Source organism: Frieseomelitta varia, unplaced genomic scaffold (genome assembly GCF_011392965.1).
Source record: "Frieseomelitta varia isolate USP_RPSP 00005682 unplaced genomic scaffold, Fvar_1.2 scaffold_903, whole genome shotgun sequence".
Lineage (NCBI taxonomy): Eukaryota > Metazoa > Arthropoda > Insecta > Hymenoptera > Apidae > Frieseomelitta > Frieseomelitta varia.
This window is the reverse complement of record NW_025110705.1, coordinates 240,045-265,600: the sequence shown is the minus strand read 5'-3', so window position 1 is coordinate 265,600 and position 25,556 is coordinate 240,045. Positions and strand designations below refer to the sequence as shown.

Genomic DNA, 25,556 nt, shown 5'->3' with positions numbered 1-25,556 from the left:
ATATAACCGATACATCCATCCAACGATCACTGTTATCCCCGCATAATAGATTAAACATGCATCATAACAGAGAGGACTTTGAAGAGTCGATTGGTTATTTCATAGTTCATAGAGATCGTTCAACCAGCGACTGTCGACTACGTTTACTAGTCCGCTGCTTTTACGGCCGAGTTAAACCAATTGCAAGTTCGAAACAACGCGAAATTCAATAAAGCGTGTTCCAACAGATCCTCTGTCGGGTCGTTGAATAATTCTCGATCTTTCAGCATTTTTTCGCGTCCAAAGCGTTTAAACTCTTTCGAGCATAGTGTCCCAACTTTTTAATAGCCCGATATGCACGGCGGAATATTTTTCTAGCTTAGCGATATTCGAATAAGAGAGAATTACGGATGCTTATATCACGAGGGACTTTCCCGATAATTATTAATCTCCTCTGCTTTCCATCAGATCCTACTTCAAAAGAAAATGGAATCTACTCTTCGTCGAGCTGAGAAACTACATACTTCATCGGCAGATGTTATTCATCTCTTTCTCCTAGTTTTGCATTATCGTTGCTTTATCATCCCGCTGTCACGTTCAGTAACAGTAAAGTAAATTTACCGTATAACTCGGAATAGTTGCCGGCTATTAAGAAATTCGGCGACTCAACGACTCGATCAAGGAAATTCGCGACAAATCGTAAGACACGTCGGCGAGGTTCGCCCGTGCAACGAGGAAAACGAGTTTACGATTTAATTTCCGAATCAATTAGCTATCAAGCCTTAACTCGATCCCTGGTCGCAATTTAAACTTCTCGACCTGCCTCCTTGTTTTCCCTGTCTTTGTCGCGTTCCAACCGAGCGTCGTTTAACGCTCGTTCGATCTCTCGGCCAGGAAGTGTATATATACATGTACACAGGCTGGAGGCCTGGAAGGCGCGCAAATAAATAGAGCCGGCGAGATGCAAAGTCAATTATCGTTCAGCGGGGGCTGATGGAAGTTCCCGTCGGCGCGCATACTGCGACCGCGTTAAACGAGCCAAACGGAATTATTCATGACGAACTTTCGATGCGCGCAGGTGTGTTTAACATCCCGCGCTAGTTTTCCTCGATTTGGTCTACCACTGCTGCACTTCCACTCTTTATTAAACATACACTATTGGCCCCTGTTCGTCCTTCGTTCGCCGCACTGCGTTTCGTACTGCGCTCGAGAGAAAGCTGTCGTCGATCTCAACGTGTCAAGAATTTCTTTCTCCCTCCGAATCGACGTTCTCGTCGTTCGGAAAATACTTCCTTCTTTTATTTCTATTTATTACGATTCATTTCAATATTACAACGCGTGAAATATCCTATCGCAATATGCTTCGTCGCGATTTTCGTGTATAAACCGGGCGAAAGGGATTTTCGCTGCTGCGCCGAACGATAAGAAGGGGATTGTCAGAGAAATAAAGGGGGGGAAAAGGATCGATCCGTCGAAGCCAGCGGAAATGTAAACGAAAGAACACTTTCTGCCCCGGACGTGCTTTCGGCCGAGAAAAACGTCAAACCGTGAGACGAGAATACGCGGCTACGTGTTTGACAAGCGGCTAGCCGGTTTTAGAGAAAGATCGTAGACGTGGCACGCCGTTCTCGCCTGTCTGTTTCGTCTTGATTCACACGGGCGTGGGATACGGACAGCGATATATTTGACACGTGGTTATCCACGCGTGCAAATTAAAGGAAGCCAGCCAAACGTGTATTTATGCCCCAGCAACGCGAATATTGGATATCTGACGAACTTACTGGATGTTACATCAATTCCGAGTCCGATGACTGACGAAAACGATTTGAAAAGCGATTCGTTCGGTTAATTGAAAATAACGATCTCTCGCCATCTTCATACGTTGCAATAGAATTACTAAATAAAGGACGTGGCTACTCGTTTCAATTGGAAAAAAGTAACGTTCGAATTGGTTTCACAGAGCTGTTGTCCGTGTGTTCACAACTGTTTCTAGTAATAGATTGTATGGAGTTTTTAGTGAAATGGATGTATCCTGTGAAACCAATCTAGATGTTGCAAAGGGAAGATAAAACTCCTTTTACCATCGTTTCTTTCGTCGAGAATAAAGCACGTTGCGACATTCCGTACAGATAAACGAAACATACAGGATATCTTTCAAATAGCGATACAACCGACTGGATGTTTCTCCGTTTAAGATTTTAATATTACAAAAAACTGGGAGTGGAATATATATGTGTACTTTTCTTTCTCTTTCTCTCTCGTGTAAGTACACGTAGCATTGCGAGAGTTTGAACGAAATTGATATTTACTTGTTGGTTTTCCATCCGGCTTGGTAACGCGAAATTATGAAAGGAATTTCCCGACGTTGAGAGAAATTTATTCTAAAAATTTAACGAGAACAAGCAGGCTACTTCAACGTTCCTACGTGCGTAGGAATTCTGGGTAGCAATTGTGACAGACATGAAATTTCTTTTAATAAGCCTGACAGTGAGTCTTTTATGAATTTTATATTCCGTACGAAACGTAACTGTGACAGAGGAAGTAAGGGCCAGCGTTGCGTCGCAACGCAATATCTCATTTCGCAAAGTTTTTTTCAGTTAATTCGTATTATCTTGTTCTATTTTTCCTTCCACCGCCAGAGAAAATTTCAAGAAATTATTCAACATGCCCCTTCACTCGGATACATTTGATACTCCAATTCGAATTGATTAGATTCAAGAGTTGCACATTACTGAGACGATAGCTAATGGCTAGCTAAAGCGATTTTACATTGAACGAACAAACAATTTCCACAAAAGTTCTCGTCTCTCCTCTACGAACTCATCTCTCTCTCTCATCTCTCTCTCTCTCTCTCTCTCTCTCTATCTGTCAATCGAACGAATCGAATTCATCAACTTAGTGCCCGATTAATTCACTCGCGTGTGTGGGAACGGGAAGAGCTATTCGAGGATACTTTGAATCCCGATGAAAGCTGCCGAGCCAGTCAGAGGGTAGTATTGTTTTCAGGCCGGAGGCTCCGAGGCTTTAAATTTATCTTTGCGAAAGTTTCCCGGCCGAGCTGGGGTGGTGGCGCCTTCATTTCGATGCATCCGAAGAGTTCGCCCAGATCTCGAGATTTCAAACAGAGGCGCGCGCGCGCGCGCGCGCGCTTGCTAGCGTACCGGCGCTACGTTTGCCGAAGACTCGAGACTAGGTCTCATCTTCGGATAAACGAACTCGACGCACAAGTGCCTTTTCAATCCGTCTTCCCCTGGCCGGCTATATACGGAATCACGCGTGCTTTCCTTCGAAACGCGAGACACTCGGAACTCGCTCCGGGGATCTCCGGCCTCCGAAAATAATCAACGAGATAAAACCGGAGAACAATGAGCTTCCTTTGAAACGAGAGACGAACGCTGCCGCCCAACAATGGGACGAATCGTTGGAAAAAAAAAAAGGCAGGAATTCGTATCGTGTGCACTTGAACGTCGAATTCACAGTTGCGATAATAACTGTGCACTCGGGTAATTATCCGTATAATTGGTGCTCTCCGATATTAACTGTTCGAGCTTAACTTGCTCACTCGAAGTTACTAAAAGTACGAACGTTCAATACCTACTCAGACGTAACAGATAACACATGCATTTATCCGTGACCTTTCGAGCGCATAAAATTACCAAAAACCTAAAAGTTTAATTAGACGTTGAATGAAGTACGTAACAAATTAAAAATGCTCTCAATTTAAATGTATGTTCCTTGATATCTATATTTATTCGATATGTATTGTGATATTTTCCTTGAATCTCTAATAAATTAATTGTATTCAAATTATTCCAGATCTTATCTGCACAGACTATACACTTAATGAGTTAAATTAAAAGGACTTGTAAAAATACTTCTTTCTTTTTATTTTTAATATCAGGGCACATAGATAGGGATACTTCGTAACGTGAATGTTTTTTTAGTTGAACTAAATTCATTAACAATTCTTTGCTTCTCCAGCTAATAAGTTAAGCTAATAAGCTACAAGGCTAATAGAAACGTTTGTAATTTTCCTTTTCCACAATTGCAGAATGAACATCCAGTCGAATGTCGAACAAATAGAAACGTCAATCGTATATATGATCGATATATAAACCTAAATTCCGTACTTTCGACGACAGTAGATTTTTCAATTACAACTTCCTGAGGGGACCGCGAACTCGGTGCGTATATTCTACCAGCAATAACTTCAAACTCCACTTGCGACCGTCCACACTCGACCAAACAGCGCTTCGTCTAATTTTCGAATTACGCGTTTCAAAAAACAGTAGTTACACAGAAACTACAATACTTGTTACGTCCTCTGTCCCTTGTCTCAATACCGCGACGAAACTCGGAAACAGTTTCTCGATAAAGCAAACAAAGCGAATCGAAATTCGTTTACAAGAGAATTAAACGAATCATCGGACATCGTTCAGATATTCGGAATTACTCGCCGACCTATATATGTCCACCGTCGAATTTCGATAATGTTAGAACTTTCGAGGTATGCGTGCCCTCAGTTGGCACGGTGTTTGCGTCTGATGACAGTTTGACCGTAACTACTGGCAGCTGGCGTTTGCCTGGCCACCTCGGCCTGACCACAAAACGTCAGTATCCGGTGGTCAGTGCCGCCGCGTCTTGGCGCTTTATACCGGGACGGTTTAACGGGAGCGATGGTTCGCTAACAGTTGGATATTCTCGGATAATTCTCGGCCCTCGATCCCTCCTTCGATCGTTTGTTCCCCTCGATGGAAGTTCCACGAACCGTCGTAGTACAACTGAGGATTTCAGCTTACGAAGGAGATACACCGTGCAATAGCAACGTCCGATTCGATATCGAGAATCTGATGAGAAGTAGTGTTGTAACAGAATTCTGAACATTTTATTATATTTATTTATTATTATTTGCAATTAGTTTATATTATTATAAATAACATGTATATTATAATTATAATATTATAATGTATTATATATAATTATAATATTAATATATTATTATATTTATTATTATTAATTTCTGAAATTTGCACTATACTATTTGTACTAATTTGTACAAATTAGTTGTAATTGTACTATACTGTACTAATTGTGCTAAATTGTACTATACTGTACGATATTTATTCATATTGAATATTACTGCCAATATTCTTCAGTGTATGAAGTAGTATTAGCTAATACTCGAAGACTTCAGTGTATTGAAGGAGCTACGTTTATATGTATATTATAATTATAATATTAATATATTATTATATTTATATTATTAATTTTTGAAATTTGTACTATACTATTTGTACTAATTTGTACAAATTAGTTGTGATTGTACTATACTGTGCTAATTGTACTAAATTGTACTATACTGTCGGATATTTATTCATATTGAATATTACTGCTAATACTACTTTAGTGTATGAAGTAGTATTAGCTAATACTAGAGGACTTCAGTGTATTGAAGGAGCTACGTTATATGTATATTATAATTATAATATTATAATATATTATATATAATTATAATATTATAATATATTATATATAATTATAATATTAATATATTATTATATTTATATTATTAATTTTTGAAATTTGCACTATATTATTTGTACTAATTTGTACAAATTGTTGTGATTGTACTATACTGTACTAGTTGTGCTAAACTGTACTATACTGTCAGATATTTATTCATATTGAATATTACTTCACTGTATGAAGTAGTATTAGCTAATACTCGAGGACTTCAGTGTATGGAAGGAGCTACGTTATAATAATATCAAAACATTATAAAATATCAAAAATTTGATGAAAAATAGTAATTAATATTATCATTTACAGCTCATACTATGGTAGCATTGTGTGATATTAAAACTTTAATGAAAAGTAATGTTGTAACACGACTTTTATAATTAATACTATTGTTTCTAATTTAGATTTATTTACACTTCCTTTTAAAGGGTCTCAAGACCATTCGGACGTTTGATTTTTAATATAAATTTAGTGTTTCGTGTAAAATACGAAATTTGAATTGTACACCTTTTCGTATAAAATTTCTAACTATTTCTGTGTCGTATAAAGTGTCGAATTGAATAATACACTGTCACACATTTCCTCTCTCTCTTAAAATCTTTTAATTTACTTTTGACCGTGGGCACAAATTGCTTTTAAATTCTACAAGGAACAAGGCGTGAGAACGAGAATCCATTGTATCACAGCGAGCCAACAAATAAGTTGATTCGGCAGTCGCGCGTATGAGAAAAATGTTCGACTTTACGAAACATATTTAAATCGAAATTGAAATCGTGAACGCGTCCCGCTTTCGAAATCTCCGTGTAAGTGAACCGTCGCGTCAACCGGAAAACGTCGAAAGTTTTGAAACGAGCGAGCGCGTCGAATCGATCCGCGGCCGATGTATTTATTATCCGCGTATCGAATTGTTTCCGGCGAAAGTTCGCTTCTCGCGCGCTGCGAGAATTTCGAGTCGGAATTCCGCGGGTTTCATCGATCGGTCTCGGTCGTAGACGCAAAATATCTACGAAACCGGGGAATCCCCGAACTTCCAATTACTTGATAGTTCTCGACCTCGCACAGTTACATTTTTCATCGCCGATGGCTTCTTTCGAAGGCAGAAGGGAACCGTATATACATATTACGCGTAGCGATCCAGGGCGAGAGGATATTGGTATTTTGATATCGAACTATTTGATCGGCGGAAGTGGAATTTTAGAGACGCGAGTGATCACGGAACGATGCTCAAACTGCTCGAGCGACGCGAGTTATTTTTGTGAAGTTGGATCTATCGGTGTGTGTATATTTACCTTGAACGCATGTTTTTTTTTCTCTTTTGTCAGACATACATTTTATCCTTGCTTGGCATCGTTTCTTGTATATACGGAGTGTCTTTAAAATCGTGGCGCAAGTAACATTTTGTGAAAGAGTAAATTAAGTAGTACGAAATGATATTGTCTAAACATCAACAAATCTCTGTCTTTGGCTTTTTTTCGATCGAAAGGATTCTGAAGATTTACGTATGTGTAAATTAAAGCGTTAAGTAATTATATTTACTGATGTAATCTGTATGAAATCATTCGAATTCTTTGAACTACTGACCAATTCTATTACTTCGTCTCATTTTCTCGATCAACTTATTTCATGTACAGTGACTAAAATATTCGTAGATATTAAAAATATTAATTCACGAATAGCATGTGGCGAAGTGAAAGAAATTGTTTAAATGTTGCAAAGATGTATAATTAGATTTTATGGAATGCTTAATGATTAAGAAAGAAAGTCGATGAAAATTAATCATAACACGAGCATTAATTAATAATAATTTTGCATGAATATTTCTATCTCTCGACGAAATGTTACCATTATACAAATCCTATTTCGTTATAATTTGTAATTGTATCTATTATAATTAACATTTGTTTGTATCTATTATAATTAACATTTGTTTTGCGTACGGTTATTGCCGTAAATATTTCCTAATAATGTACAATTACGTACATTAATTAATTGAATAATAAAAATAACATAGAAAATATTGCTCGTTTGATATTTCTCATGTTCCAATTGTACAAATATTTTTCCGTCTCCCGCTGCGTTTGATTGCTTTAAAGTCGCTCATCTCGAAAACGAAAGTTTGTTTCTCACGAGCAATCGTCGCGTAGATAAATAGCACGGACACTTGTGAAAACGGCAAATTCATGTGACTACAAACAAACGTAACACAAACACAGCAGTCGGATGTATATAAATATAGTCACATAGAAAATCTGCACTACTCTCCGCGCTTGTCACTTATTTCTTTCACCAAGGATCGCCAGTTTTCTAGAAATTGCAGAAACGCCCCGTATTTATTTCCTGTATTCTATTCCTAGACCCCCGTCGTTCAAAGATACCAATCGGTAACAATTCGTCGAAAATTGGTCGTCGAAACTCGTTCGCCGACGCAACGAGAAGACCGCCGGCTCGTAATAAAATCTCTCGCCCCGTGAATCGGACGGAACCGGTGAAAAGACGAACCGGTTACACTCGATCCTCGGATGATGATGGAACATGTGAATTCCGCGATAACGCGCAGCAATTTTGCTCTTCGATAGCGGCATTTCTGCCTTCGTCTTGCTTTTCCCTGTCTCTTCGCCGTTGCACGCTCAATTTGGCGCGATCGCGCGAACTTTCTTGAACCGGTGGGAATGAATGCGCTTCCGGTTCGCGTATCACGACTTAAATAAGCGGACGAATGCCCGCGTGAACGTTCGCGTGTATTGTTATTCGTACTATCGGTTGTTACGCCGAATGAGTGTTGCTGCGACAAGACACGAATACGGTCCAGGTTCAATGCGCTTGATCTGAACACGTTACAACAAATAGATATCTTTTTTCTTTTTGCGTTGGCAATGTGAAAAGTTTAAGACAATTATCCTCTTGATAAATTGTCGCAAATTATGTAGCATTATGAATACTAAATGACGAATAATTGATAACTTTACAATAAATTCATGTTTTTACGATTTGCATCTACGATCGACTTTATAATGCTGAATTATGAATTAATGTTTATTGGGATAATGATTATTATTCGGGTAATTATCCAAGATTAATTTTGAATTACTTGAATTACTGGAATAATAACAGCGAAACCTTCGATGTTTTATTTGTTGCGTACATTAATTTAAGATGACATATATTTGAGAAGATCGTTTATGTTGGCACAAGTATGTTTGGAAATTATAAGAATGATAAAAAATAATAAAAAATGTATAAAAATGATAAAAAATTAATATTTCTTTTAAAAAATAATAATTCGTAACATTGTACTTTGTACTTTGTGATCAATAAATTCTATTAGGAATTTTGCAACGTGTAAAACTCATCAGACATCAGAGTGTTCTTATATAATTCTATAACACATATTCGTAGCGTGTGATTGCAAGATAAATTATAATAACATACAATCTATCAAGCGAAGTCATAATCTATTAAGAAGGCAAACGTCTTGAAACTTTGTTCGCTACTGTATGATATATATCCTACTTCGACAACTCGAAAACTTCGTTTCGAGACTTTCGCAACGAATCGATGACTTATTATCGTATACGAAGAAGATTAATATCTCTGAAGCAATTATCCGAGATTAATTTCCACCCCATCTTTTTTCTTGAAAATTTTACTAAATACTACGCTTCGTAATTTATCAAATATTATATTCTACTAAATATTACGTTTCGAAAAACTAACGATGTAAAAGTGAAAATTTGAATTCAGAGGGGAAAGAATTGTAGGACACGGGAACAGTTTCAGAGTTCGCTGTTTGCTTCTTGCTCTCTTTCGGTCGTTTAATCTTCGTTGATTGTAGTAAACGAACACGATTTGCTTTACGATGGTAGGTTTTTGCGGTAGGTAGTATCAGCCAATTGAAACGTCAGTTACAAATTGAAGGAACCGATAACGCAGGTTCAACTATTGGCAAATTACATTCGCTGAGTCTGCTATTGCCGCTTGGCCAGGGACCAATTCTACCAGATCTATTATACCCATGCATAATTAATGTCTCGGCATAGTTGCCGATAATATTCATTGATAGCGTGTAATTTCAATAATGAAAATTACGATGTCTCCGATCGGACTCCTGATACGCCAGTAAGATGTAATTACACGACAGTGTTTAGCATTATAAAAGAATGTGGATGTGATGAAAATTCCAATGAAAATAAAATCGAACGATATTTCTCACGAATCCAAATCTGAAATCTCATCTTACGTCGCACTTTGGATTTAAATATTCGCCGCGAAATTAATAATTTTGACTTATATCGCTTTGCTTGTCTCATGATGTTCAAGTACAACTGTGTACTTTTGGAAGATGCGAAATTTTACAGAATGCACGTAATATATCGAAACATTCAAACTGAAGCACACATTACAATATTTAGTTTTGTCTCAAAAAAAAAAAAAAAAAACATGAATTTCCATAAATTTAATCAATTTTCCGCGAGCTACTTTTTCGCAAAAAGAATCCGAAGCTTCGGCGCTTGAAACATATTCCACATCCGATTTCGAAAATATTTTCTCCCGCGACACGCGCGACAAATTGTAGCATTTTTCTGATTTAAAAATTTAAACATGCTCCGCTATCTGCTAAATTCACTCGTGTTGATTCTTTTTTTGTCGAAAAATCTCTGCTTGCAGAATTTAAAAAAAAATTCGAGGAAACATGCGTGTTTCAGAGTTACGCTCGACGTAAAAAAAAAAAAAAAAAAATAAATAAAAGAAAGAAGAAGAATCGCGCGTTTTATCTTACGAGATTCGCTTCGAAGAGGTTTCCCACTTTCGACGAGACTTCCGTTGAAGATTCTTCGCGGTCGTCGTTACCGCCAGAATAAAATAGGGGGTTTACTCCTTCGATATTATTCGATGGCCAGAATTGGAAAGGTTTCGAGGGCGGATTCTGGTTCCTTTATAACGGGCCGCTACCTTTATGCGCCTTTATGCGTTGCAAAAGACCATACGTATACCTTAATACTCCTTTTTTCGATGCGACATTCAGCCATCCGAAAATGAGATTCCATTGTATCGGCCTTTTTACGCCGATAATTTTCCGACTCTCGGATTCTCCGCCCCCGTCTGAGCCCGCGTTCAGAAATTCTATGGCGTTTCGTTATCGCGTTATCCTCTGCTCGCGGTACCGAAGAACTCTGAAGAGTTCCGATTTTACTAATGCCGTATATAAAACCGGGAAAAGGAAATTTTATTAAAAATTAAAAATTTCGCTTGGAGGTCGCAACGATCATTTCTAGCTCTTTGTTATAATATTCTTAGAGCCCTACCACTGTCATCTGTAAGTATCAGTACTGTTGCAAACACAAGTAAAGGTATTTGTTCCAGGTGCGCTCGAACATGATTTGACATTTTTGTCTCTTCAAATTTTTCACGGATATATACACACAGAGCTCTGCACTCCGATCGCGAGTAAATTATTGAATATTGAACGATGTCTTACGTAAATAAATATTAAATTGAATCGATATTAATCACGCTTCGTCTAAAGCAAATTTAAATAATTTACGCAAATTGTGCAAGTAACCTGGATAAATTAATAATTGTATCCAGTTAATGTCACGCGAGTGAATATATTTATACAATAATAAACAACATTAAACGGTAAAATTTGATATGTTTAAATAACATTCAATGTAAAACTCGTTAAACCACATGTCCGAGCTTAATTTTTTAAAGCTAATAACTGCGTACTTTACACAATATCTACTTCGTCTCGAAACAACGAAATCAAAATCAGATTGTAACGAACAGTTGACAATAAATCCGGAAGTTGCAATTTATCTGCAGCGCGAGTAAAGCTCCCTCTCTCTCTCTCTCTCTCTTAAAATGGAGCAGAGGCTCTAATGTTAATGGACACCCCTGTTCACCCCTGTCGGGTGATTGTAACCTGCGTATCGAACGGGGACACACTCTTCGCCAGCGCGACGCGTCGATAATCCCAGCGCCGTTGCACCATCGGGCCTTTATAGCGTGGAGGGGCAGCACCGCCACCCTTGTCGTCGAAACTAATTTCGCTGGATAGCTTCGGGGATCATTCGACGCAGCGAAGAACGGTAACACCTTTATCGCTGAGATGAAAGAACGCCCTCGTGAATCCGATGAAACGAAATACCGTCTCGCGGGGACCGAGTTTCACGGGTCAAGGGTTCCAAGCGCTTGACTAGTTGCGTTCTTCTAGTTCTCTCCGACCTCTCGACGTTCTTCCGACAGGGTGTCGCGTTCGCGCAAGAATTCCGCACTTTTGACACCAGCGGGTTCTCCATTTTTCCTTCCCTTCTCTTCTTTTCTCACGCTGTCTCTTGTTCTTCCCTCTACTCTCTGGTTAGAGTTTGTTTCTTTCAGTCACTCGAGAAGCGAGCGGAATTCTCGCCCCGTGGTTACGCAATTTCGAAAACACGCAGCCGCAGCAAAGGCACGCAATTACCGCGGTTCGATCCGGTTCTCGTAGGACGCGGTTCTCTGTAAGGAGAGAGCGACGTTATCCGAGCGAGGGCACGGTAATTACACGGGAAGCGCCAAGAAAATAATATCAAGAGGAAAGGTTGTTCTTCTATCGTCTCTGTTAGTTATTACCGCGACTTAAGAGACAGCACGCACGCGTGCACGTGTACACGGGAGGGACTCGCACGTTTGTCTAGTTTGCACGGCAGAATAACGACCTCATTATCAACCAGCGGCTCCTTGTTCCACGCTGCTATTAGCTCTCCGGTATTTATGCACGCTTTTATTAAGCTCGCCACTTGGTGAGTCAGAACTGAGTCTCGCCTATTGCGAACGGTTTCCAAGACCGTTCTCCTCTTCGTCTTGCTATTAGGGATCAAGTGCAACACGCGCTTGAGAATCCGAGCCACGTAACTTATTTTATACACGTCTAGTTCAATATATGTCATTGTAATTCGGTGTACAAGTGCTCGTGTATATAATTTTTTTCAAATATATTATATACAAGGCAAGGAAGTATATTAAAGTAACAAAATTTCAATGAGCATGGTACTGAACCCCTAAAGTGAGTACCTAAAAAAAGATTTCAAAAACTTCACTTGTATATATATATATATATATATATATATATATATATATATATACATAATAATTAATAGTATAATAATTTGTCGTATTTGTCTCGAAAGTCGAAAATACTCGGAATTAAAACATCGTCAATTATTTTTCTTTTTAATTAATTGTCAGATTACGTTGCAGTGCATACTTGAAGTTTTTATTAGAATGGAGGAATAACGAAAATAGACAAGAGAACGAAAACTTGTGAAATATTTCGTTACAATCGTTTCTGCCAAATGAAAGTTGTAAATAACAATCCAGCTACGGTACATGTGAAAATAGAAATCACGAGAAATCATTTAAAGAGTATTATTATTCGATATACTTACTAGGGATTTCAATGCGAAACGGTTAAAAGTCCAAACCTAGCCGTGAGATGTCACATAAACTTACGTATGAAATTATGATCGTCTCTGGTTGTTACCTAATCTAACCTAATACTGTCAAACATGTTAGAGATTATCGTTCCATCGTTGAATATCGTTCTCCTTCGCTTCGCTTACGTTGCGATGGTTTGCAAGTGGAGGCAAAGCGACGTAATGGCGCACTATTCGATACTAAATCGACGCGTAGAACGGCGAGAGAACTCTCACGGAGAAAAGTTAATTAGAAACGGATGACTATCTGAGCCGGGACGTGTAATGAATTTCACGGACGGTCGGTTTCCATAACAGCTGCGAGAGCATCTATCTGAATTACGATTGTCGGTCAACTAATTGTGAGCTTCCCGCGCAATTTCACGAAATTACGAGTCGAAGCGATCTACCCTGATTCCAGTTAAGGCCACCACCCTACAATTGTCGTTCACTGTTCACCGCAATGCGGGAGGGATCGTTGAATCTTCGAAACAGCTTTTGCAAGATCGTAACGTTTCATTGCTCTTCGAACGACGAAATTGTTAAAAAAAACTTTGAGCTTAGTTCTCAACTACGTTTCACAGTTTGCGGCTCGCAGCTTTGTGCAGCTCGCTGCGCGACCGTTCGGAAAAATCGTCGAATCGAGACGATTGAAACGAACGACAATTCTGAATTCTGATTGATCGTTCCTCGGTGATCGAGTTCGTTTCAGCACGAGGATCGTGATATATCGTGGTTGAACTCGAAACGAAATGGGGTGGTACAACTTTATGATTCCATCGGCCGAAGTTAGGAAGCTCCTTACAAACCGGTGATCAGACTATCATAAATTTTACGCGAACTTATCCTCGCGAAGATGAAAGAAGTGTTCGATCTCGTCGAAACTAGATTTCGCCAGTTATGATTATCAATGTAACCTTAACGCATTTGGTTAAATAATCGAACAACCGACAAAATTATTAAAGTTAAGTACGTCTTAATTGGATTTCTTCAGACTATTCCTCGAACCGAAATAATCTTTCTTTCACGAATAATCATGCATATGAATTCGAAAACTGAATCGATCAAACACATCTTTCTGATAACTTTTTTTTAGTTACTTCTTAAGTAACAAATTCCATTTACAAGTCTTTATCGAATTATTGTAAATAGAACAATATGTCCCGTTAAATAAATAAATAAACAATTAAATTTTTTCATAATATCTGATGCCTCTGTAATTACATGATAAAATTACCAAATTTAATATGCTTGAGTCTAATTAATTATACAAACACTGTATTTGTGTAGCCACTGTGAATATGCTAAATTACAAAGAGCAATAGCTTTCATAACATCATTTCTCACTGCCCATTAACTTACAGAATTGATATCATTTTTAAGTAATTTTAAGATTTTTATGTAATTTCATATTTTCGCGAAATCAACTAAAGAAATTAAAATTAAATGGAGATACGTTTGATCCATTAAATGTCATCATGTTTGTATATTTTATATCTCTCTTCTCTGTACTCTGTTTCAAATTTTATATAACAATTTACCAAGAAAGAAAGAAAGAAAAAAAAGATAAAACGTTGATACATTATCACTCGTAATAACAATAAATGACCCCCTTCTGTTTTCCCAGCAGCAAGAATTTTCTCGACAAACTTCTCTCTCTCTCTCTCTCTCTTCCATTAAGTGAAGATTTTCCCTTAACGATGTTATACGTGACATCGGCGAGAAGTGAAAAAATATGGTCGACGATCTTAAGGGTAGCGGTGGAATTTCAGATTCCGAACAACGCCAGCAACCATGTTCGAGAACTCGTGAATAACCAACGTAACGATCACAATATATATTCTTCCGGAGTGGAAACGGAACGGGACAGGTTTATGGGTTCATCGATCGATCGTGACGCCGGGGTCAGCGATATAGGCTCGAGATTGAGGCCAGCAACCCCCAGAGCAAACGCCGCGCGATATAACGTCAGGGGAGAAGGCAAAGTCGTTGTCACGGTGTTCGCGGAACAAGCGCGTACCGGCACAACTGGTACACTTGGCCGATGCTCAGCCCCTTTGTGAGCCGATGAAAGGCAGTCACGCACCAGCGCGTGACCGGATATAGCGAACAGGTCACGACGAGTGCACTGTGAACACCCTTTGTCCCATCTCTTTTGCTTTCCTTCTTTGCTTCTTTATCTTCGGTTTCCCTCTCTTTTTATTACCTCCCGTTGCCCCTAACTTTGCGTACACGAGACGACATTTCTCAAATGAACGAACGAATTTTGAACGAGGGTTGCACGAAAAATGTACAGTGGCTGATGGGAAGTATTCGAGCATTTAGTACGGAAGAATTTTCATGTATGTATGTGTTATATCAAATAGAGAAAAATTTCATTATTATGACTGCCTCGGTCAAATTTGAAAATGAAAAGAAACCGCAAAAGTATTTAAACAGCTACAATGTATCATATTAATAAATCTCAGTATTCAATGGGACCATTTTCAATGTCCATTATATGTTGAAGAATCACAATAGTCTTCCATAACAGTGTTAATAAAATTCTATACAATAGCATATGAAAGTTTTCGAGGTACGTGTGTATCTTATTACTTTCCCTAATTTCGGTGTTTCATATCGAAACACGTGATTATTAATTAAAGGACATCTGATCCTTGGGGAGAGGTTCCTTGATGGAAACGTTAAGCTTCCCTGCAGTTACTATTAGCATGCCCCAACGTGCAATATGTATGTCTAGTTGCTCGATGGCACAGAGAGTTGCTGTGTTAATGATGAATACCACTCAAATTTCATACTAATACTAATACCGATACTAGTAATATTAATAATAACAAATATTCACAATAATTTGGTAATTGGACCGTGAGTTTTTGCGCGTTCATAGAATATTTAAGAAGTACATCGGATGTTATAAATATTTAAAATTATGGGTCGTTATCTCTGTCTGAGTCCTATTTTGTAAATTATTTGTTATTTTAAATTATAAGTTATGGAAGACTATTGTGATTCTTCAACATATAATGGACATTGAAATTTTAAAACTTGCGCTCTACGTTACGATATTTGTTTCGTAGCATCGCGATAAGCAAAGACAAGCCTGTGTAACCTATAAACTCAAGAACCGTCTACATGTGCTACTGCGTTGCAATAATACAGAACGATCGAGTTATCTCGACAAGAAGAATTAAAGTATTTCTTGCAATTTCATCCACTGAGACACCTTGCGTATTTGTTCTCCCCTTCTGTTCCCTTTTCTTTTCGTTCTCTTCACGACTTGTTCCTTTCTTCTTGCCTCCACTTGTCTCCTCCCCCCTCCACACACACACACACACACTTCTACACCTCTCATCGAGTCGCTCCTTTTTGAATTTCTTCGTTTCTGTTTCTTTATTTAACTACTTCTCATTGTCCAGCTCCCGTGCCCCATTCTGTCCCTTTGTTTTCCTTTATCTTTGCCGGTCCTTTCCTCTCTATCTGTTTCTCTCTCTCTTTCTCCCTCTCGGAGTCATCCCTCTGGACTCTAGCCTCACTTTGTATCCCCTTGATCTGCTGTGGTGTTCGATCTCAAAGGACGACGTAACATTCTACCCATGCTAGAACCCGGTACACGCGGTCTGTGTCCTTTCAGTGTACGATGTCACTGTCGGGGGAGCTCGTGTCAATGACAATAAACGTCGCAGAAGTTTGTGAAAGCAATCCGGTTGCTGCGCCGGCATTCACCGGTTGTGCCAGTTTTCTTAGAGCTTCGTTTTGAATGTAACGCTTGAAATCTGCTGAATATATGCGCACGACGGTGTAAACGAGTAGCAGGCGATTCTGCGTGCAAAAATAAGTCGAAAAGAAAGGACAGCGTCCTTTTCTTTTCGATTAAGATTTTATCTGTCTGAAGAAAGGCACGAGTTTGAAAATTCGCTGGGTATGTATGTCGAATTTGGTCTCTGTCAGTTCTTTTTTCTTCTTTCTCCTCGCTCTTTTTTACATTCAAAGTCACTGCGATGTTGATCTTTAGTCTGGACGGAGAGCGTTGATTGATTTTTCAGATGTTTCAGCCAGACAGGCTCGTACATTATACGAGAAACTGTTTCGTGCAAGTCACAGCGAAATTCGCTATCTGTCGATACTTTTCACGCCGATGGGCCGTCGCTCGAAAAACGTACACTTGTAAACTTCACCACGGCAAAGCGTTTCGGTTCGCTATTTTCAACATACGTACGTATACACGTCGCGAACATTGTGCGATGCATTAATTCCATCAGTCATACGTACGAAAGAATATAGAGAAGAAGTTGAACTCTCTATGAAATCATTAAATCAAACGCGATGATTTGAAAAATTCAAGAACGATGATCGTTCGTTTTGCTCGCTGTAAGAACAATTCAATCGATAAATTATTTGAAAAAAAATGAAATTAAAGCAACAAATTATTATTTTAATAGAACTTCATTCTCCAATTGATGATTGGAGCTGAACAAAGTAAGTAAACTTGTGGTGGAGATGTGAAACCAGAACTGTCAGAAATTCGTAATTCTTTATAAAAATTTTTACGAAAAATCTTACGACCGTGCCTGTTTCGATACAGAAACGATTAAATGAAGAAGAAGAAAAGTGTATGTTATAAATACACAACACTCACTATCAAAAATTTCACTATCAACGATAAATATTACCAACGAAAGTATTAAAAATAAAAGGAGCAAAGGAAATATCATAAATTCCATGCAAAATTCTTCCAACACAAGTTTTATATTTCAACAAAGCTCTACCACTAACTACGTGTACAGTGCCTCGAGTATATCTGATTAAAAATGAATGTTGACACTCAAGTCGACAAAATTAATTTCCACACGAACGGCCTAAAATTTCGCGACCGTAAGAATTCAAATCTTCGATGTCACGACGGGAATTTCGACGCTCGTACTACTTTCGATACTACGATTTCGATCACGTCGCGCGATGCAACATCGTGATTTTGAATATCGTGGAACTCGCGGATATTGGCCGAGGGATATCGCGCGTCCGCACGGTCGTCTGGTTGTTGATGTAACGCACGAAACGCGCGCTTCGAAACGAAATCGATGAACGAGCATCGAAACGACTCCGGGGTTGGATTAAACCACGCATATCTGGCATCCATTGCAGGTTGCTGCGCTGCCAAATATTTCTGTCGGCAACGAGCACGGCAAGACACTGAAATATGACTGTGCGGCCGGCCGCGCCACTGGATTGTAAAATCTGGATATATCATGCCGGAATAAACGACCTGGCTACAGGTATTTCAGATATATTTCATTTGCGAATCAAAAAAGGAAAGGGAAAAGAAAAAGGAATCGCGAGGTTTCGTGCCGAAGTATCTTTTTTAATTTAAACGATAGTTAGTAGTTGCCACAGAACGTGACTATGGATTGAACGGGGTACTTGGAATTACTGTAGTCAGAATTTAGAAGTAGGTACTTCTAAATTCTTTCAACATCCTAAAGTTCTTTCCGTGTTTCAGTCGTTTGTATTTGACAAAGACTTTACAGAGGGTTTCTCGGTGGAAAAAATGACAAGTGTGTAACATTCTCTCCAGTAAAGTTAAAACAGAAATTGTTAATGCTCAGATTGTCAGCAGAGCCACTTCCACGCTACGAAACAGCAAATTCAACTGCAGTCTCGAAAGTTTCGACCGTCTAATACGCCGTGATAGTTTTCATCGGCAAACAATACACAGTGACTGTAAGAGGCTGTTCGAACGAATTCCTCCGTAGTTCACGAGTTTCTAGGAAAAGCTCAGTCGTTCATTGTGTTCGATTGAACGAACCTTGGAATCTGGAAAATATCGAACTCGAGTCGTCGTCACTTGGAAACCGAGAGCTGCGAAAGTAAAAAGAAGAGAAAAAGACGAGAACGTAAGTAGAGCGAGCGTTTAAGCTAACCAAATCTGTTCAAAGTACTGGCAGAATATTCTGGGAAGAGCTGTGAAGAGCCCCCGAAGAATTTGAGTTCCTTCGTGTCGATCACTCGAAGCGATTTACACGGCGGCGTTTGCGCAAACTTTTCGCCCCCGATGCGGCCAAACGTTTAGTTACGATGGATGACTCGACAACACGGTGAATACCGTGCAAGATTTAAGCAGTCCGTGTTATACGCTTAAGCTTCTCTGAAACCGTTCAGAACGGCGGCTCGACTAGGCTAATTACCGCTGAACACACAAATCCAACCGGCAGTCACGGATCAATAACCACCCTCTTGTTCGCGGATCTACAACTCGGATTATTAACGAATTTTTGACATGTCGTTCGAATGGCTCATACTTCATTCATGTACAAATGTTTCAAATGACACATGGCTTGGCAAATAAATGTTCGTATCAACGAATTCAAATAAATTATACAGGGTGAGCCAAATATCACTTTAAACCGTAATTTTTTTTATTATATATGTATTTTTATTGTATTTTATCTATCTTTTATTATATCTATATTATATATATTTTTCTATATTATTCTATATTTTTTATATTTTCCTATATTATTCTATATTTTTTATATTTTCTATATTTCTATATTTTCTATATTTCTATATTATTCTTTATTTTTCTATATTTTCTTTATCTATATTATATATTATATACATCTATCTATATTATATATATATATATATTTATTATATGATATCTGGCAGTCAACAATTAAAAGAAATAATTTTTGAAACATGACAAAAAAATTACGTTTCACCTTAAATTTAATTTAAAATTAATAAAATTACTTGTTTCTTATATTTTGAATAAAAGAGAATAGGTGGGAAGGAACTTTTGGAACTTTCTATATTTCTATATTATTTTTTATTTTTCTATATTTTCTTTATCTATATTATATATTATATGTATCTATCTATATTATATATATATATATATTTTTTTATTATATTATTCTGGCAGTCAATAGTTGAAAGAAATAATTTCTGAAACACAACGAAGAGATCATGTTTCACCTTAAATTTAATATAAAATTAATAAAATTAGTTTTTTTCTTGTATTTTGAATAAAAGAGAATAAGTGGGAAGGAACCTTTGGCCTGCCCTATATAAGAGAGGAAGTTCTTTCGCGATAAATGCGCTAATACTTACGCGAGCCACTGTATTTCGTCTCTCAGTATTATGCAAGAGATGAGACTTCCATAGAACGCTTCATTTAACATCAAGTCGAGCGACTTCGAGATGTTTTATGCGATTGTAAGTTGTTTTGACAGTTCGTCTACGACTCGAGCTACGTCTTACTTTCGAGATAGCAGACATCACGAAGCTAGGAGGGAATAAGCTCTGCACGTAATAATTTCATCCTGCAGAAGTAGATCTTTCGCAAGAGAGTATAACTGCGTTCCATAATACTTGGAGAAAGCAGCTTTTGACCTTAAGTATCACAAATATTCTACATTTACAATGTGTCACTGCTAAATGTAATCGTTGTTCCTGAATTCACTTCGAAGTAACTGACTCATTGTCTTATATCGAGTCATTGCTCACAGCATGAATCATTTCTCGAGAAACAAAATCACAATTCCATAGTGTATAAAATTTGAATTCGAGTTTTTAAAATTTTTTAAACGAAAGATTGACCGACAATGTCAAGTTAACTTTTCAGCGTGTAAAACGAGTCAACGTAGAACTGTAAAGAGTTTCCAGTTTTCCAATGATGAATTCACTCACAAATTATATAATTTTAAAAATCTTAGGACAGCTACTATAAAAAAAAAAAGAAATAATAAAGACTTTTCTAAAAAAAATTGTATCACCTACGATAAATACCGAATATTAAAACTAAAAAGTGTTTCGAGAATTTTGTAATAAGCCAGCAATAGCTAGATGCAAAGATCGAAATGAAAGTCGCAGAGCGTGAGAAAGATTAAATTCACGTACAGCTGTTCAGCAAAAAGGAGGACTCTCTTTTTTTTTAATTTCCTCAGTGCTAGAATTTCCTGACAGACGTCACACCCAGAAAGGTCGTCGTTCGGGTTCACAAAACGCTGACGATGTGTTAGATCGTCGAGTTTATGAAATTGTTCGTTCCCGATCCTCGATTTTCAAGTCCTTTTCTTCTGTACGTGCCTGAGCATGTCCCGCTATTGGAATGAATGGAAAGACGAGCAAGAATGCGATGATAAGGGCGAGGTCGATGTGCACGACGCAGCAAAGGAGGCAGCTCTAGTTCCGGCAATATGAAAAATCGAGAGAAAATCCTGACCTCCTTATTTGCTCAATTTATATCAGTGAAATGGACATCGTTCTGTCTAACGTATATACCCACTGTGCAAGCCGCCTGTCTCGTTAACCCTTGGTGTCGTGATTTTTTTCACTTTGTCCAGAAATACTACCACCAACTTATATATTTTTTCTCGTCGTCGTACTTTGTCGTAAAAATTGAGCAAAAAGTTAGCAAATGATTTAAAAAGAAAAATGAAGAAAATAACGATTTACTGCAGTCGTACTGCCACTGCAGATGAAATCCATGGAAACACTAGTTTAATTGCAAAAACTTGGCATCGTAATACTTTCTCGATGTGACATTGGTGCTAGATTTCTCCTACTTTTCGTTTGAAATATATTTTTTTACGTAATATACGACGTGTACGAATATAACACTTGTCGAAGGGCGATGAAACGATGAATTCCGATGGAGCAATAATTTATCGCCGTTCTTTCAGCAAAATCCAACGGCAATGAAACGTTTTGTAATGCACGACGAATAAAACGAGAGTAAATCACCGAGAGAAGGGAAAGAAAAAAAAGAAAAGCTTCACTTTCGCGGGCGTATTCTCTTCCGCGTTGCCGTTTCGAAAAGTCAACGCGTTGCGTTCCGCATTTGCAAGTTCATACTTTTAAATCGCCGTTTAATATGCGAACACGAATGTAAACACTCTGTCATTTCGCGCCAACACGAAGGGAGAATAAAATTTTATCCGCGAGTAATGCATTCCATCCTCTCGTTCTGCAATTGTTTTGACACGCAACAATTTCAACCGCAAGCTCGTTCCATAATTCACGAGCGGTCGCTGTATTTCCCCCTGCATTTTTTTTTTTTTTTCTCCTCTCCTCGGTACATTATCAAACCGACGTGCCACCGAATTCGGACTAGAACGCAATAAAAAAGCGTTGTGACGAATGTTGAAATAATTCGAAACGGGGGAGAAACGTGCGCAATCGGCAAACGAGGCAAACACGAAATAGTATGCTCAATTTGCCTGCTGCCACGGTTCGATTCGTTTTTCTACGTCAATCCCTCGTCTTTCGAGAATTTTTTTTGCCCAATGTTATTGATTTTAGCGGCCTATAGTTCCTCAAGTACGCAAGTGGCTGTGAGCCTAGCGTCTAGCCATCTTCGATGTTAAGCAAACAGAGTGCGGAACATCGCTAGGATGGCTGACCGTCCAGCCTAGCGAGTAGTTATAACAATAAGCGTCTGGGTTGCTATCATCAGCCCCATTGATGAGTCCAGGCAGCGACTCTGAGACGAAACGATTACCTTCACCTATCTTTACATCCTTCCTCCGTCTTCGCATCATGAACCACCCGCCTTCGCCCTTTAACTGGTGCCCAACGATGACATTGAACACGCAACCAAAGAAAAAAATCCTCATGGCACTGACCGTGTGGTCTCCAATTAAACAATAAACTTTTCCTTCGAACCCGGGAAAGACAAGGATATATAAGTCCCGACTCCAACGCACAGATTATTATTAATTCTTCTACACCGAGCTCCACGCTACGAAGTAGATATCCACTGTACTGCCTGTGCGCACCTCCCTCCTACGTCTCCACTCGCAAATATTCATTTTTAACAATTAGTGTTTGGACGATAGTCCGTTATTGTACAACCTTGTGAAATGCTCTAGTTGAAACAAAACGTTATATAAATTGATATTTCCCTTAACGATAATAACGTCGATCGAGTGGAAAACTCCGGCAACGTGGTACATGTACATGGTAGGCACGTTTCACGTGTACGTAGGATTTGCTATCGGATATAATCCTATTTCGGGGAGAAGGGCCAATCAATTTTTTAACGCGTTAGCAAAAAACACTCCGGATCGTGGATTATCGGCCGTTGAACGATCAATTATCGAATTCTAGGGGTTTTACGTCGTCGACGCTAATGCATCATGAATGCAACGTGTCGATAGTCGAAATAACGTTGCTTTCGATCGCTTTGTTAATTTACGAACACCGTGCGGCGCGCGGCCGTAACAGATTCGATAATCTGCGATCGCTTCGATAAAAATCAACCAAGACGCTTAATTTTTCATCGGGTTTCCATTTTGGCTAGATTGACTAACTCTATTATACGATTCGAGTTGACTGCATCCCGAACGAAAAATGTCAAATTTCGTGTAACTGTTATTTCGCCAGAAACGATTCGTTTACACGCTAGAATTAAGCGTTGACGACCGAAACGTGAAATTTGTATCGGTGAAATTAAAACACGGAGGCAATAGGGGACAGTTTATATAAAATGTAAAAATGTATTTATCAACGTTTTAATTATCTATTACAAAATAAATAGCTATGTATCACCGAACGGATATTATTTGAGAATTTACTACTATACATTGTAGTAATCCTTTTTTTTTTCAGATGAAATTAACATTTTTCTACATTCTTCGAAGAAATACCAATATTACACAATCGTACTTAATTTTTAAGTGCGCAGTTCCAATGATTTAAAATATCAATATCGGAAACAAAGTGTTTATATTCACTTAAGGAAATGAAAGCACACGTTCTGCAATTTTTGAAAAGTGATTCTCCCGTTGTATAAATCTCTCTTGCGACTCGAAAGTTTCATTGAAGAAGGTAACTTTGCGAAGGGAATCGTTGGTACCCCGTCGGAACGTCGCGTTCAAGGGAACTTCGTTCTCGGAGCGAACGATAACAGCGAAAACGGCAAAAAACTTGAAAAATTCCCGGCTAGGTGTGGAATTCTGGCTTGGCCGTCGCGGAAACTTTCGATTCCGCGAGAATCGCGGACCAAATTTCTTTTCTTTTCTTTTTCTTTTTTCTTTTTTCTTTTTTTTTAATCGGCCAACTCGAGAAAACTAACCTAACCCATTTCGTTCATTGTACACCGCTCGAGGGCTTTGCGATCGCGAACAATTAACGGGAATTTTTTAATCCGGTAATAATCAGCGGTTGGCCAATAGAACTCGAAGGAAGGAGCGTTTCACGCTTCTGAAAAGCGAAAAAACTTTTTGATCCGGTTCGAGCCACCGATGCGGAGACCGAAACTTCTCTGTCACGCTACTTCACGGTGAAATTACGTTTCAACGCCCGGCGATATCGGCTCCTTTTTTTCCCTCCGCCGAATTGGATTGAGAAACGGGGCTTGGCAGACAAGTAGAACGAAAGTCGTCGAATAATCCGGCAAAATTTAAATGTATACTCTGGTAAATCCAGAAATCCATCGTCGTTGACCCGTGATCCCTACAGAGGAGATCGCCGATAAAAATCCTGGGAACGGGTCACTGATATTATTCAATCGTACAGCGCCGTTTCTCACTTGAATCGCGATAATTACGTCGACTGGCGTTATCCGGTTTTATTAATTACGACGGTACTTTCGCGGAGGCTTTCGCGAAGATGGTACGATTTCCTCGTGTTGCTAGAGAACACGTAGGTAAAGTTTGCGAATATTTCTTACAAACGATCATCAAACGAAAAAGCTTCAATTTATATTTGGAATATATAAATATAGAAATGTGTATAATAAATACGATATTCCTTGCTGATTCAAATAACTTCAATCATTTTCTCGACTTTGATACTCTTTATAAGGTATTTCTTCATTTTATCATTAATAATGATGTCTGATAATACGCAACAGGCTTGAATATTTTGTGCAAAATTTAAGATTAAATTTTAAGATATAACTTGCTATTATGTTAGGTATTATGTTAGATATACAGACAATTTCTTGAACTTGTTTAGAACATACACGTACTTTACTTTGGGAAAAAGATTATTAATGACGTCTAATAATATTGTCTAAACTTGGAAATAGTTTCAGCAGAAAACGAAGAAAAAAATAGTAATTTTCAACAATAAACGATGATGAAATATACATTATCATGCATAAATTATCATATATCAACCCAGTGCAATTTCATATATCAAAAGATCGTTACGATCGACGAACATTCTTCTTTCGTTAACTACCTACAACTTATTATAACTGAGATCAAATAATCTGTTAAATTTAATCTGAAACAACGAATACATTATATCGCTCACGTTACATTTTTATATTAACTGATATCAACTACTCTACTAATTGCACGTGTAATTAAATTAAGAGAATTTATTTCAACCGTATTTTACAATATTATACAACAATTTAAAATTCTCCAAATATTTATGCACGATATTGCACATGAACGTGTACCGCAAATACAAACGTTTCATAAAGCAAACTTGATTATAAGCGCCTCGTTTGGAGACAATAAAGTTTTGGCAACAGTTCGAGGATCCATTGACAGATCGATATTTTTCCAAGGGAATAAATTAATTTTTATTGGCCGCAAGCGAGGATATCGGTTGGGACAATTAATGCATATTTATGCCGGGACGCAACGA

At 38.2% G+C, this 25,556-nt stretch overlaps 1 protein-coding gene across 2 annotated transcripts in view; it reads right to left on the bottom strand.

The window, feature by feature from the left end:
• The window catches only part of LOC122537333 (probable basic-leucine zipper transcription factor Q), a 197,139-nt gene that overhangs the window by 111,499 nt on the left and 60,084 nt on the right, over positions 1-25,556 (bottom strand). The gene's annotated exons all lie outside the window — the stretch shown is intronic.